At 37.3% G+C, this 12,427-nt stretch overlaps 1 protein-coding gene across 1 annotated transcript in view; it reads left to right on the forward strand.

The window, feature by feature from the left end:
• Positions 1–12,427, forward strand: part of IKZF2 (IKAROS family zinc finger 2) — a 191,090-nt gene that overhangs the window by 47,431 nt on the left and 131,232 nt on the right. The window lies entirely within an intron of this gene.

Below are 12,427 nucleotides of genomic sequence, written 5' to 3' on the forward strand. Positions count from 1 at the left end.
AGCAGATATCTTTATTTAATCAAGAAACATTTTCTAATCAATAAACCTTTATTAAGGGCCTACCATGTGCCTGATGGTATGCTAAGTGCAAGATTACACTTATTGTACAGTTGTAATATGAAGAATTAAGGCATTTTTCAAGTGATTATAGTTAAAGCAAATTCTTCATTTTGAAATCACTTTGAATAGTGCCTTTATGCATAGTATTTTATAAATATTAATCAAAGTTAATATTATCTATTCAATTTCATTGCAAGGGGGTACCCTGGACCATCAGTTAGCCGATTGAAAAAGGATGTGTATTTTCTGCTTAAGAAAAGGCTACATTTCCAGTTGTAATATTGCTGAAGCCCCTAGGGAATTAGTTTTAAGAAGCTAACTTTTTACAAAATAATCTTGCTATCTAGAGATACTGGGAGAGAATGATTCATAAGTCATTTAGGGAGGGAAATAGGAGAGGCAATCAGAAGAAAAGGATCAGTCAAGGGACTAGATATATGTAGGTATGGAATTTGAGTATTATAATAAGGGGAGCCAGCCTGGTCAGTGACAGTAACTGCCTGTGTGTCCCTAACTAAACAAACAGGTTGTGTTTCAAAAGTTCATTTGTAAGTCAGTTGTTCCCAGAGGAGCAATGGTTTACCTCATATTTAGACTTCAAGGCTAACCTAGAAAAACCTCTTAAATCCCTAATTTAACTGAACTCAAATTCTAATTTATGATAACATTGATTCTGTGGGAAAATGTGTTTTGTATTTAAGCTTGAGACTCTAGGAGCACACCTTTTCTCCTGTTTCCTATGGTGGCAGCTTTAGCTTTAGGATTTAGGACACCTATGTCAGCTCTGGAATTGAGGGCTCCTGCGAGTGAGGGGGAGGGGGTTCCTAAGTTCTATAGGAAGTGGTAATAGTGACTGTGGGCGTTGGTGTTGACTATTATGTTCCATTGTATCACTCCTATTTATAATGATAGTTGTCATTTACGTAGTGTTTTAATGTTTAAAAAACATTTTATGTGCATTACATTTTTCGAACAACCTTCTAAGATAAGTGCTACCCATGTTATTCCCATTTTAGTGATGGGAAAATTAAGGCTTGCCCAGGGTCACATAGCTCGGGTAGGATCTGAGCCTGGAACTTCCTGACTTTAGGTCTAACGCTGTCCATTATGACGTGTTTTCTTTCAGTAATCTCCTTGTTCTGCTGTAGTGTACCTGACTGTCAGCTTCTCCTGGTAATTGTCCTTTCTTTCCACATTGCCTTATTGATTACATATGTGAGCAATGAATAAAAGTATTTGGGTAGTAGAAGAAACAATTAAAGGAAAACTATTATTTATTATGTTAACTTTTCTTGAGTTTTGGTTTTCTGGGTCAATGATGGTGGTTGTAATAGAGAGAATGTAGAACTTTTTCTTTACATTTCGAATGCTGATGAAATACATGCAATGTTAATTTTCCAGTAGAGCAAAATATAATGCTATATTATGTCCAAGAATTTTACCATTTTGGATCTATATTCTCTCGTAAAATAACAAAGCTACCTTCATTTTTAAGAAAAACACTAAAGTTGACTCTCCTTATGGTACTTCTTCCCATCTCTGTGCTTTTTCTCATGCCTACCCACATGGTGGGAATGCTCTTCTGTTTTACCCTGTCTCTGGTGTTGAAATTTCTCCTTTCCCTCAAGGTGTAAATCAATTCACAACTCCTCTATGAAGCATTCCTCAGTCCCCTCAGATGAACATATTTTCTCCTGCTTCAAATTTCTCGTAATGATTTATTTGTATTATTATTTAAAAGATCCCTGACAATTGGTGTGGGGAATTGCAACCCATTTGCAATTTTTAGATGGTCTTTGAGAGTTGCTATGACCAAAAAGATTCATTGGACTCTAAATTTAGCTAGGCTGATCTCCCATGAAGGACATACAATTCATCACTGAGCCCATACTTAAAGCTTTTCCACCTTGATAAGACCTGCCAATACTTACATTCGATATCATAGCCTTAAAAAACTCAATTTTTCCTCTATCCCATGAGATGCACCAGAGTGTGACCATATGTACATAAATGGATCCATATTTTCTATGTATCACATATACAGATAGTTATATATACACATAGGGAAAAAAGGAGATAATTGGCATGGCAGAGTGGACCAAGGAGTCAGGAACATTCAAATCTTGTTTCTGACATATAAGTGGTTTTGCTTATCTTGCATGATAGTCTAGTCATTTCTATACACATCCTCCTATTTGACTGAAGGCAGGGCCTGAAGTATCCTACTTGATCGATTTCTCACTCTGGCACAGTGATACCTGCAGAGTCTGTACCTGTTTAATAAATGTTTGTTGAATTGGAGTGAATAATTTAGAGACTTCTTACGTAGCACTTTAAAATCGGCCGCTTTGTTAAATTTTTGTCAAGTCTTGTATCTGTAAGATTCCTCCTCTCCCCTCTTTCCCTTTCTTCCTCTTTCTCTCCCTTCCTTCTCCTTCTTCTCCTTCCTTCTTCTTTCCAGAATCCACATAATTTGAGTCATAGTGTGTTTAGATAGATATCCCTCTTGGGTTTTCTGTTGTTTGTTTTTTTAGGCAGGAGATCATTCTGATTGATGGGTTTCAGGGTGTGAACAGCAGCCTCTTATTATAATTCTGGAGATGTGGGTATCTAAAGTTGCCTGACTTGCTGTAGGGCTGGTTAGCCAGGCAAACATCTATTATCTTGAGAACTTGTACCAATTAATCTGCTATCCATTTTAAGAAATCTAACTGTAAAAGCATTCATTTTCCCAAGGTGGCATAGACACAGATTAAATTCCCATGCGAGGTCTAATTCTTAAAATATTCGGAGTTAGTACAGTTGCACCTGATTGCTACTAAAACTTTTTATTTAGGTGTAGTCCGAGAGGACTAGGAACATCCCAAAATAAAAAAAAGAGAGAGAGAGAAGGGTACTGTAACTATCAAAATGTCACATCAAATGTTTTAGGTTTATAACCTTAGGTACTAGATTAGATCCTAAAGGGAACATGAAGTATGAATAGTTGTAATTTACATTGTTTATTATTATGACTATTATTAATTATTCAGCCTTAACCTGTTGATGAGTTTATTGAGAGCCAGAGTTAGGGTAACTCTTCTGCAAGTCTTTAGTATTAACATACATCTCCTTTAACTTTAGAAACTTCCTTCATGTTGGTTTCAAGAGAATTCTTTTGGAGAGGATGCTAGATATGAATGCATATGTTGTCATTTTGCAGCAGAAATACTTTTGCTTCTGGGAGTCATAAATATTAGATACATTACTCTTTTTTGTTATTTTTCAAAAGAATCATTTATTTCATACAAATAACACTACATACTTTATGATTTATATTTTTACTACTGAAGTAACACCCTATAATGATACTGTTTTGCACACGAATGATACAATTTTTGCAAACTAATATCATGTAATGAATTATTATTTAGAACCAGTCAGGTCAAGAAAATAATTTTGTTTCCAAAAGTGTTGATCGTGAGATAAATGATTTTTTTGCATAATGAAGGATTAATCCCTTTAGCATAACAGATGAATAATGATATGATATCTACAGGCCATAATAGCTTTACTTGGAAACAGTAAAGCAGGATATACCTTCTAGAAGAGGAAAGACTAACTTTTGGATAAAACCATGAGGAACTTGGCATTTGGTCCAGTGCTGATGCCATTTGGACCCTGTTAATCTTTAAACTCTGAAAGTCACTGGGTTTGCCTTTTATTATCTACCTGAAGGTTTTTCACTAGAAAGTGTGAAGTCATAGTTGGTAAATGGATGGGATTGGGCAGCAAGCAGTTTATTTGAATGACAACACTAATATTTAACCTAATATAAACTAATATCCTAATATAAACTCAAGATAATATCAGCTGAAGATGAAATTGTTGTAGAACTTCAAGAAGTTGGGTAGTAGAAAAAGCACTGGATTAGGAGTTAGGAGACCTGAATACTATTAACAAGCAATAATACTTTATAAAATCATTTGACATGTTTGTCTTTCAATTTCCTTGTTTACAAAATGAAAGAACTAGATGATCTTCCTACCCTCCCAAATTTCTTCAAACTCTAGGGTAATAAAACTTACACTGGTCTTTTTGTGATTTGGACTGATGAGATAATGGGACCCTTGTTTCAAATTCCCCCCTCTCTTTTCATCCCAATATGCATCTTGATTATTACACCGAGATATTGGACTTAGCAGGTTGACGTTAGCCTCACTAAGGCAGAGGACAAAGCTATGCTCACAAGTCCCTATTACCAGTCCTAGTGCAAATGTGCCAGTTAAGAGTTGATGTTCTTCAAGGACGCTCCTATCTGATGCTGGACAGGTACCGTTTGAGCAGATCTCTCTAAGAAATCACAGTTTGGGTGACAGTAGTTATCATCAAAACCCTGTTTACCTTAATAGACTTAACCCTTCTCAGCAGTGCAAGGACCTAAAACAATTCTATAGGACTCATGATGGAAAATGCCATCCACATCCAGAGAAAGCACTATGGAGTCTGAGTTGCAGAGTGAAGCAGAGTATTTTGTTTTGTTTTTTTCTTTCTCATGGTTTCTCCCATTCGTAATAATTCTTCTATACAACATGACTAATGTGAAAATATGCTTAATAGAAATGTGTATGTAGAGCCTATATCAGATTGCAGGCTGTTTTGGGGAGGAGGGTTGAGGGAGGGGGAGAAAATTTAAAACTTACGGAAGTGAATGTTGAAAACTAAAAAGAAATAACTAATAAAAATTATAAAAAACCTCTTTATCACTCTCTCCCTACCCTCTTCAGAATAACAGTTCTCAAGGTTTTCCTGTTCTAGGTAATAGCACATCATTTCCTTAAAAGGCAGAACCCTTCTTGGTAGTGAGTCATGTTGTTAATAAATTTGGGCTCCTTTGGTTCAGCTCAGCTGTCATTGGTTACGACTGCCATACAGGGGAAGACATCGTTCTAAGTTCTGGGGATACAAAGGTCAAACTTACAAAAAGTCCTTGCCCAAGAGGATAAATATTTCCTCAGGATGCTATGTCCTTAGATCAGCTAGGTGATAGAGAGCCCTGGAGGTAGAGTCAGGAAGACCGGAGTTCATATTTGGCTCCAAACACTTAATACCCACGAGAGCATGATCCAGATGCTTCTGTTTGTTTCAGTTTCTTCATCTGTAAAATGGGTATAATAACAGCATCAACCTCCCAGGGTTGTTATGAAAATAAAATGAAATCACATATGTAACCTGCTTTGCCAACCTGTAGCTCTCTATAAATGCTATTATTATTATTATCATATTATTATTATTTTCTAAAAGGCAGAATTCCAAAGTTGTCCTTCTTGCTAACTCCTAGCCTAGACATTAACAGATTCCCACACTTCTCTAAACATCTCCTTAAGGAAGCTTGCTCGCTAGAGATCATGTGGTTCACTCCATAGCAGGAAGTGCCGGGCAATAACTACTCTCCCCTTGTCTTATGTTTTCACCTGAGCAGCAGCTACTCCTAAGTACTACACAGCGATCCCCTGAAATACCTTTTGAGAACGTAATGATGTTTTATTACCTTTCCACCTTAGTCTCCTGAAAGAAAGGGGTAAGCCTTTCCTTTAAGCATGGGTCCAAAGTCTGTACAAATGTGAGCTATTATTTTTGTGGTTCTTGTCCCTTGAGGAGACCAGGTTATACGGTTGGGTTTTTCTTTTTTATTTAGTTCTGAGATATAGAATTACCATAAACATCATACCTGGCACAGAGATTGTTAGGATAACAAAAGTTAACAATAGCATTTCACATTAGAGTTTGAACCAAGAATTTCCTTCTTGCTACACAAATGCTTTACTTAGCAAAGCCCCAAGGATCTTCAGAGATAAACTATAGCCTATGGTTTATAATTAAATAGCAACACTATCAAAAGCATCTTTTGTTTTTATTAACTTTTATTAATTTCTGATTGGGGATATACTATGAAAATCACCGCTCTTATCTTTTTACCCTTTTTACCTATTTGACCCCTGAAGACTTTCTATCCCAAGTCACCTCTTCCCTCTAGTCATTATAGTGAAGGATATTTCTATAAATATGACCCTTGCAGTTTTATAGGAATGCTAACATCATCCATATCCATAAATCAGTTGGCATCCTCTGGTATTACTTTATCTACTTGAATCCCCAGGCTCAGTCCTCCTTAACCCAAACCATCTGCCCAGGTTCTCCTCTCCCACTTCCAGACAGAGCCATCTTGGAGACTTTGTGTTTTCTTAAAGTATTTCAGTGTAATTGAATAGAAAAATCCCCATTCTCAAACCAGAGGTCGGGATGTGTCAAACAATTACGTTGTTTGGAGATATAAGGAAATAGATGTTTGGAGAAATGTATATAAATGTCAATATTCAACATATTGTCTATAGTAAGGAAAGGCAGTTTTGTTTTGTATTGCCTGTGGGAGGTGGACATGCCATTAACATATTCAAGGAAAGGTATCTGGTCATTTCAATTAACACAAAATACTTTCACACCTTTATTCTTGTTGAACATATGTGCCCTTTACTCCCCCTACTGAAAAAATGCCAGGTTTTTTTTTTAAAGTATCATTTTCAGTAAGATTTACTTGTCTCCTCTGTGCCCCCCACCCCTCAAAAAAAAAACCAATAAAACAAAAAAACAGAAAACAGCAGCGGCAACAAATGCTCTAAGCAATTTGGTCTGCTTAGATACAAAATCTTTATCCTCACCGTAACCTCTAGTTCTTCCAACTCTCAGTGGGGATTGGAAGGACCCTTCTGTACGTGTATTTTCTTCCTTTCCTAATCTAAACTCTAACAAGTTCTATTATATACTTCCCTCTACAGTGAACTCCCTTGCCCCCTTGTCCTGTTGCCATTCATAACTTGCCAAAGCTTAGCCTTATGCCTTGGTCCCATTCCTTTTCACATTTCCTACACGATTGCCCTTACTTATCCCCTTCTAATTTTTAATCTCTCCTTATCTTCTGCCTCTTTTTCTGATGCTTACAAGTATTCCCAAGACTTTTCTATCCTATGTATTCTACCTTATAAAAATACACTTGGGCCTATCATGTCCTTAGCCCATAATCTTATGTCTCCTCTTTCTTTCTCTTCCAAATCTATGGCAAAAGCCCTCTTTATCGTCTTCACTTCTGCTTTCACTCCCTTTTTGACCCCTTGGGGTCTCACTTCTGGCTTTATTACTCGATTGAAATTGCTCTTTCCAGAATTATCAGTGATATCTTAATTGCCTAATCTGATGGTCTTCTCTCAGTCTTCAACCTTTTTTGACTTCACTGCAGCATTTGACACTGTTGACCACCCTTTTCTTGTTTATACTTTATCCTCACTAGGTTTTCCTGACACTTCTCTCTTTTTGGTTATCTTCCTATCTGTCTGGTCACTACTCAGGTTTCTTTGCTGGATCATAACCCATGACCTACCTCCTAATAGTGGATACCCCTCCAAGACTCTAACCCTTCTCTCTGTACTCTTTCTTGGTGATTTTATCAGCACATATAAATTAAATTATCCTCTCTACGCATGTGACTCCCTGATCTGCATATAAATATCCAACCCTAGTCTGTCTCCTGAGCTCCAGTCCTAGAGCTAATTCAATCAATCAGCAAACATTCATTCAGGATCTACTATGTTCTAGGTGCTATGCTAGGTTTTGGGGATACAAAGAAATGAAACGGTCCCTGCCCCAAAGGAGGTTGCATGCTATGTGATACGACAGACTTCACCTGTATTAGTGTATTCAAAATATATAGACAATATAAGGTAATTTGGGGAGGCATTAATAGCGAGGGGTTCAGAAAAGACCGTGTAGAAGATTGTAATTGAGCTGAACTTGGAATGAAACTAGAAGTTTTAAGAGGTATAGATCAGTAAGTTAATAAATATTTATTATGCACCTAGTATGTGCTAAGCATTGTTGGTGAGAAGGAAGGGCATTTCAGGCATGGGAAAGTTGTATTCAAAAATATAGATAGAGAGATGGAATGAATGGTGTAAGTCTTAAAATTAAAACTCTCTGGTCTTAAACTTAGTTGTTGAGATATGCTGGTCTCTGGCTTGGGAATGGGGGTTTTTCTATTGATCTGCCAATGACAGGTGACACAGAATGAAATAATTTAAGAAAACAAGATGGCTCTGTTTGGGAGTGGGAACACAGAACCTGAGCAGATGGTTTGAATTAAGGAGCCTGGGAATTCAAAGACATGAAGTAATACCTGGAGTAAACACCACTTTGCTTTCAGACACTTCAACGTGTGTAGGAGGACATAATGTTATAACGAGACTAGTAATAACTATTATTATTAATAAAATATTAATTATGAATAATAAGTCACATTCATATACTGGTTTAATTTACATATCTTACCTCATCTGATCCTCACAACAACTTGATTATTATTATCCCTATTTTACAGATGAGGAAACTAAGACTGACAGAGGTTAAGTGAGTTGATCAGGGTCACATTGTGAGGATTAGAACTCAGGTCTTCCTGAATCCAGGTCCAACTTTCTATCCACTGTACCACTTAGATTGCTCATGTGTTTAGACCCTAATTGCTTCTTTCCTGGACGTTTGCAATAGCATTCTAACTGGTCTCCTTATCTGTAGTTTCTTCCCCTCTCTAATTCATTATTTACGCAGCTGACAAATAAATGGTTCTTAAGAAGTCTTACTAAATTACTCTGGTTCAAGAAGCTCCAGTAGTTCTTCCCTGCCTTTAAAATAACATGTAAACTCCCATTATTTAGCATTTAAAGCCCATGTGTACTATCTGGCTCCAGCTCATCTTTGCAGATTTGTTGTACATTTCGCTATTTTACATACTCTGTGATCCAGCCAAGATAGCGCACTGCTGTTCCCCTGTACATGACACTCCATCTTCCATCTCCATGTCTTTGCACAAAACCATCTCCCATGCTCTTGCTCCTCATTTCTCCCTTCTGTTGGCCCTAGTTTACTTCCAGACTCAACTGAAGTGGCACCTCCTGTTGGAGGCCTATTTGAAATTATTTTTCATATAATTATCTGTGTTTGTTGTCTTCTCTCAGTGGAATGCTCCTTAAGGTCAGGGACTGTTTTGTTGTTGTTTTTGACTTTGTATCTTCAGCACCTAGCTTGGTGCTATGCATGTTGTAAGTTAATTATTAATTATAATAGTAATAATGATAATTAATAAATGCTTGTTGAATCTAAAGAGATTAAAGAGAGAAAGTACCTACGTGTGTAAAAATTTTATGCAACATTATTTGTTGTAGCAAAGAACTAGAAATAAGAAGTTCCCATCAATTGGGGAATGGCTTACATAAATTATGGTATATGAATGTAATGGAATATTATTGCACCCTAAGACACGATGAAAGGGACAGATTCAGAAAAAAACTGGGAAGACCTATATTGAATTTGCATATAAGTTTTTTGTACAACTTTCAGAGTGAAGAACCCCCCCCCCCCAAAATAATTTATACAATAACTACAACATTGTAATGGAAAAGATCCTTGAAAGACTTTGATTAGTGTAATGAAAATCCCTAGTTCCAGAAGATTCATAATAAATTACTGTTATGATGCGGTCAAAGAATAGACCTCTTTTGCTTGATTATAACTATTTGTTAACAAGGGAAATTTAGTTGTTTGCTAGTTTCATTGAGGGGGTAGTTAATAAGGAAATAACAGTGTTGCCAAGAAAAGAGCATTAATGAAATGTACCAAAAATACACAGAAAATAGCAGCAGGAAGTTCCGGAAGAGAGGCAGAAAACCAAGGCAATATTGGAATTACCATTTTCAATTCACTACGTGTGTACGTATACGTGAAAATAAGTTGTTGATAATTGAGGTTTATGATTTCATATGCAATTCTCCTTTTTCTGTTCTTTGTATCTGGCATTGATGTTTATTGATGGTTGTACATATTTATTCCGAGTGCTAGACTTCAGTTTGAATCCTGCCGCCCAAGAAAATTACTAATGACCCTGAGCAAGTTGCTTAACTTGTTTCAGCCTTAGTTTCCTAACATGGAAATAATAATATAATGGGAAGAATAGTATCACCTACTTCACAGTTGTGTTATGAAGATAAAATGAGATAAGATGTATGGAACTTTGCAAGCATTAAAAGCACAATATAAATGCTAGCTAGTATTATTATTTATTTATAACAAAATATTTTAAAAATAAAAATACAGGACCCAGGAGATAAGAAAATGCTTGTTGAATTGAACTGAATCACATGACACCCATGTTGTTCCTGTTACATATGTGGTTGTATTTATCCTTCATTTTCAAAGAGGACCATGGCATCAGGGAAATGATGACATGACTTGCAGTTGACTTTGATTTGAGTGAGGGAGGACTGTGCAAAGTCACCAGCCGCACTTTCTCCACCAGAGGCATCTGGGTCTAGTGGCCAGATACTCATCAGGATGACTGGAGATGTCCCAGGATACAATGGGAGACCCTGGCCCTTTTCAGCTAAGGCCTTTTCACATACTCACTGAAAGAGTGAGGTAAGGCCCATTCAGTGAATAGGCCTCTTTAAGAAGTGAGTCAAGGGATGCCCTTTTAATTAGAAAAAAAGAAAAAAAATCAAGCTGGGAGGGGAAGACCCTCAGAGGTGTTGTTCCAAAGAGAAACAGTTACCATTGATACTCTAAGCCAGGAGACCCCAAATTACAGCCACTAAGTGGAGCTTGGGCAGGGACCTGTTGTGGTCCAACCTATGAGCTTCAGAATGAACTGGGTTTAAGGTTTTGGGAAGGAAGGAATCAAGGAATCTAGGAATGTAGACGGTAAACCCCAAGTTAAGTGGGAGAAGCCATCAAAATTTACCTTCCTTTGGAGAGGAGGGAGAGGATGAGCTGAGTTACCCAGCTAGCTGGGTCCCAATTCAGGCAACTTGGTCTACTTGCAGGTTGTGTTTGTCCTTTGTTTTTGAAGAGGACCATGACATCAGGGAAATGATGACATGACTTGTAGTTGACACAATGTCATTGTTGTAGTAGCAAAATGAACTTAATAGAAAAAATCCTTTGCATTCATTGTGGTCGCTTCCGTGCCTCCCCCTGACTTCTCAGTCCTTCCACACAATCTGCTGTTTGCATCACTGACAGTCTGTAACTGCTGAGTACCATGGGTTTTTCCATCTTCCCAGCCTACTTAATATCTTTGTAGATTTTGACCCTATTGACCATCCCATCCTCCTGGATGTGCTCTCCTGGTTTTTGTGCTTTTTTTTTTGTTTGACCCCTGTTTAGTCACCTTTGCTGGATTTCTTCTGTTTCCTGTTCACTAAACTTGGATGTCTCCCTCGTCTTTCTCCACACCGTCTTAGTGATCTCATCACTGGCTTCAATTTATTATCTCTATGGAGATGACTCCTAAATCTTTATATCCATCCCTAATATTTCTTCAATTCCACTGTGGCATTACCATCTACATGCTCAAAGACTTGACCTGCACCCCGTTGGCATTTCAAACTCAATAGGCAAAAAACCAGAACTTAATTAATTACCTCCATAAACCTGCTTCTATTCCAAACTCCCTTATTTTTGTTGAGGACACACATTCTCTTTTTCGAGATTGTGTCTGTTTTATTTTGTAATTAAATTTTAATTTTTTAATGTACAAAAATCAACTTTTTCTCTCCTGTCCTTCCCCCATTGGTTAAAAGAAAGAAAGAAAGAAAGAAAGAAAGAAAAACAAAACCCTTGTAACAAATATGTACAGTCAAACAAAACAGCTTCCTACATTAGCCATGTCCAGAAAATCGATACCATGCTGCACCCTGAGTCAATCACCTTTCTATCAGGAGCTAGAATCTAACCTTTTATTAAGGGGATTTGTTCTCTGAAGTTTGAATTCATTCAAGGGGCTGTACTTGAGGACCTAGAGGGCCACATATGGCCTCGAGGCCACAAATTCCCCACCCATGAGTTAGATCATGTTTCATTATTAGAAGGACACTATGGTTTTATGTTTTTTTTTTAATAAATGTTCAAACCTTAGAGTTATTCTGAAATCTTCCTTATCTCCCCACCTGCATTTTCAGTCAGTTCTACTTTATTCACAACCCACTTCTACTTTTCTAACTGAGATTTTCAGCTCCTCTTTGTAGGACTGCAATAGCGCCTTTGGAAGTCTGCCTTCTTCCAGAGTTTTGCCTCTTTATTTCCATTCCTCACATAACTGTCAAAGTGTTCTCGAAGGCAGAATTCTTACCTTGTCACTGCCTCTGCTCATCAAGCTTCATTAGCTCCCTGTTGTCTCTGGAATAAATGCCCTAGCCTGGAGGTGCCTGGTTCCACAGTCTGACACCCACATCTGACTAGTTTTCTAGACTCATTTCATATTATTCCCCTTCATGTATTATATGTTCCA

Source organism: Trichosurus vulpecula, chromosome 4 (assembly GCF_011100635.1).
Source record: "Trichosurus vulpecula isolate mTriVul1 chromosome 4, mTriVul1.pri, whole genome shotgun sequence".
NCBI classification, from domain to species: domain Eukaryota; kingdom Metazoa; phylum Chordata; class Mammalia; order Diprotodontia; family Phalangeridae; genus Trichosurus; species Trichosurus vulpecula.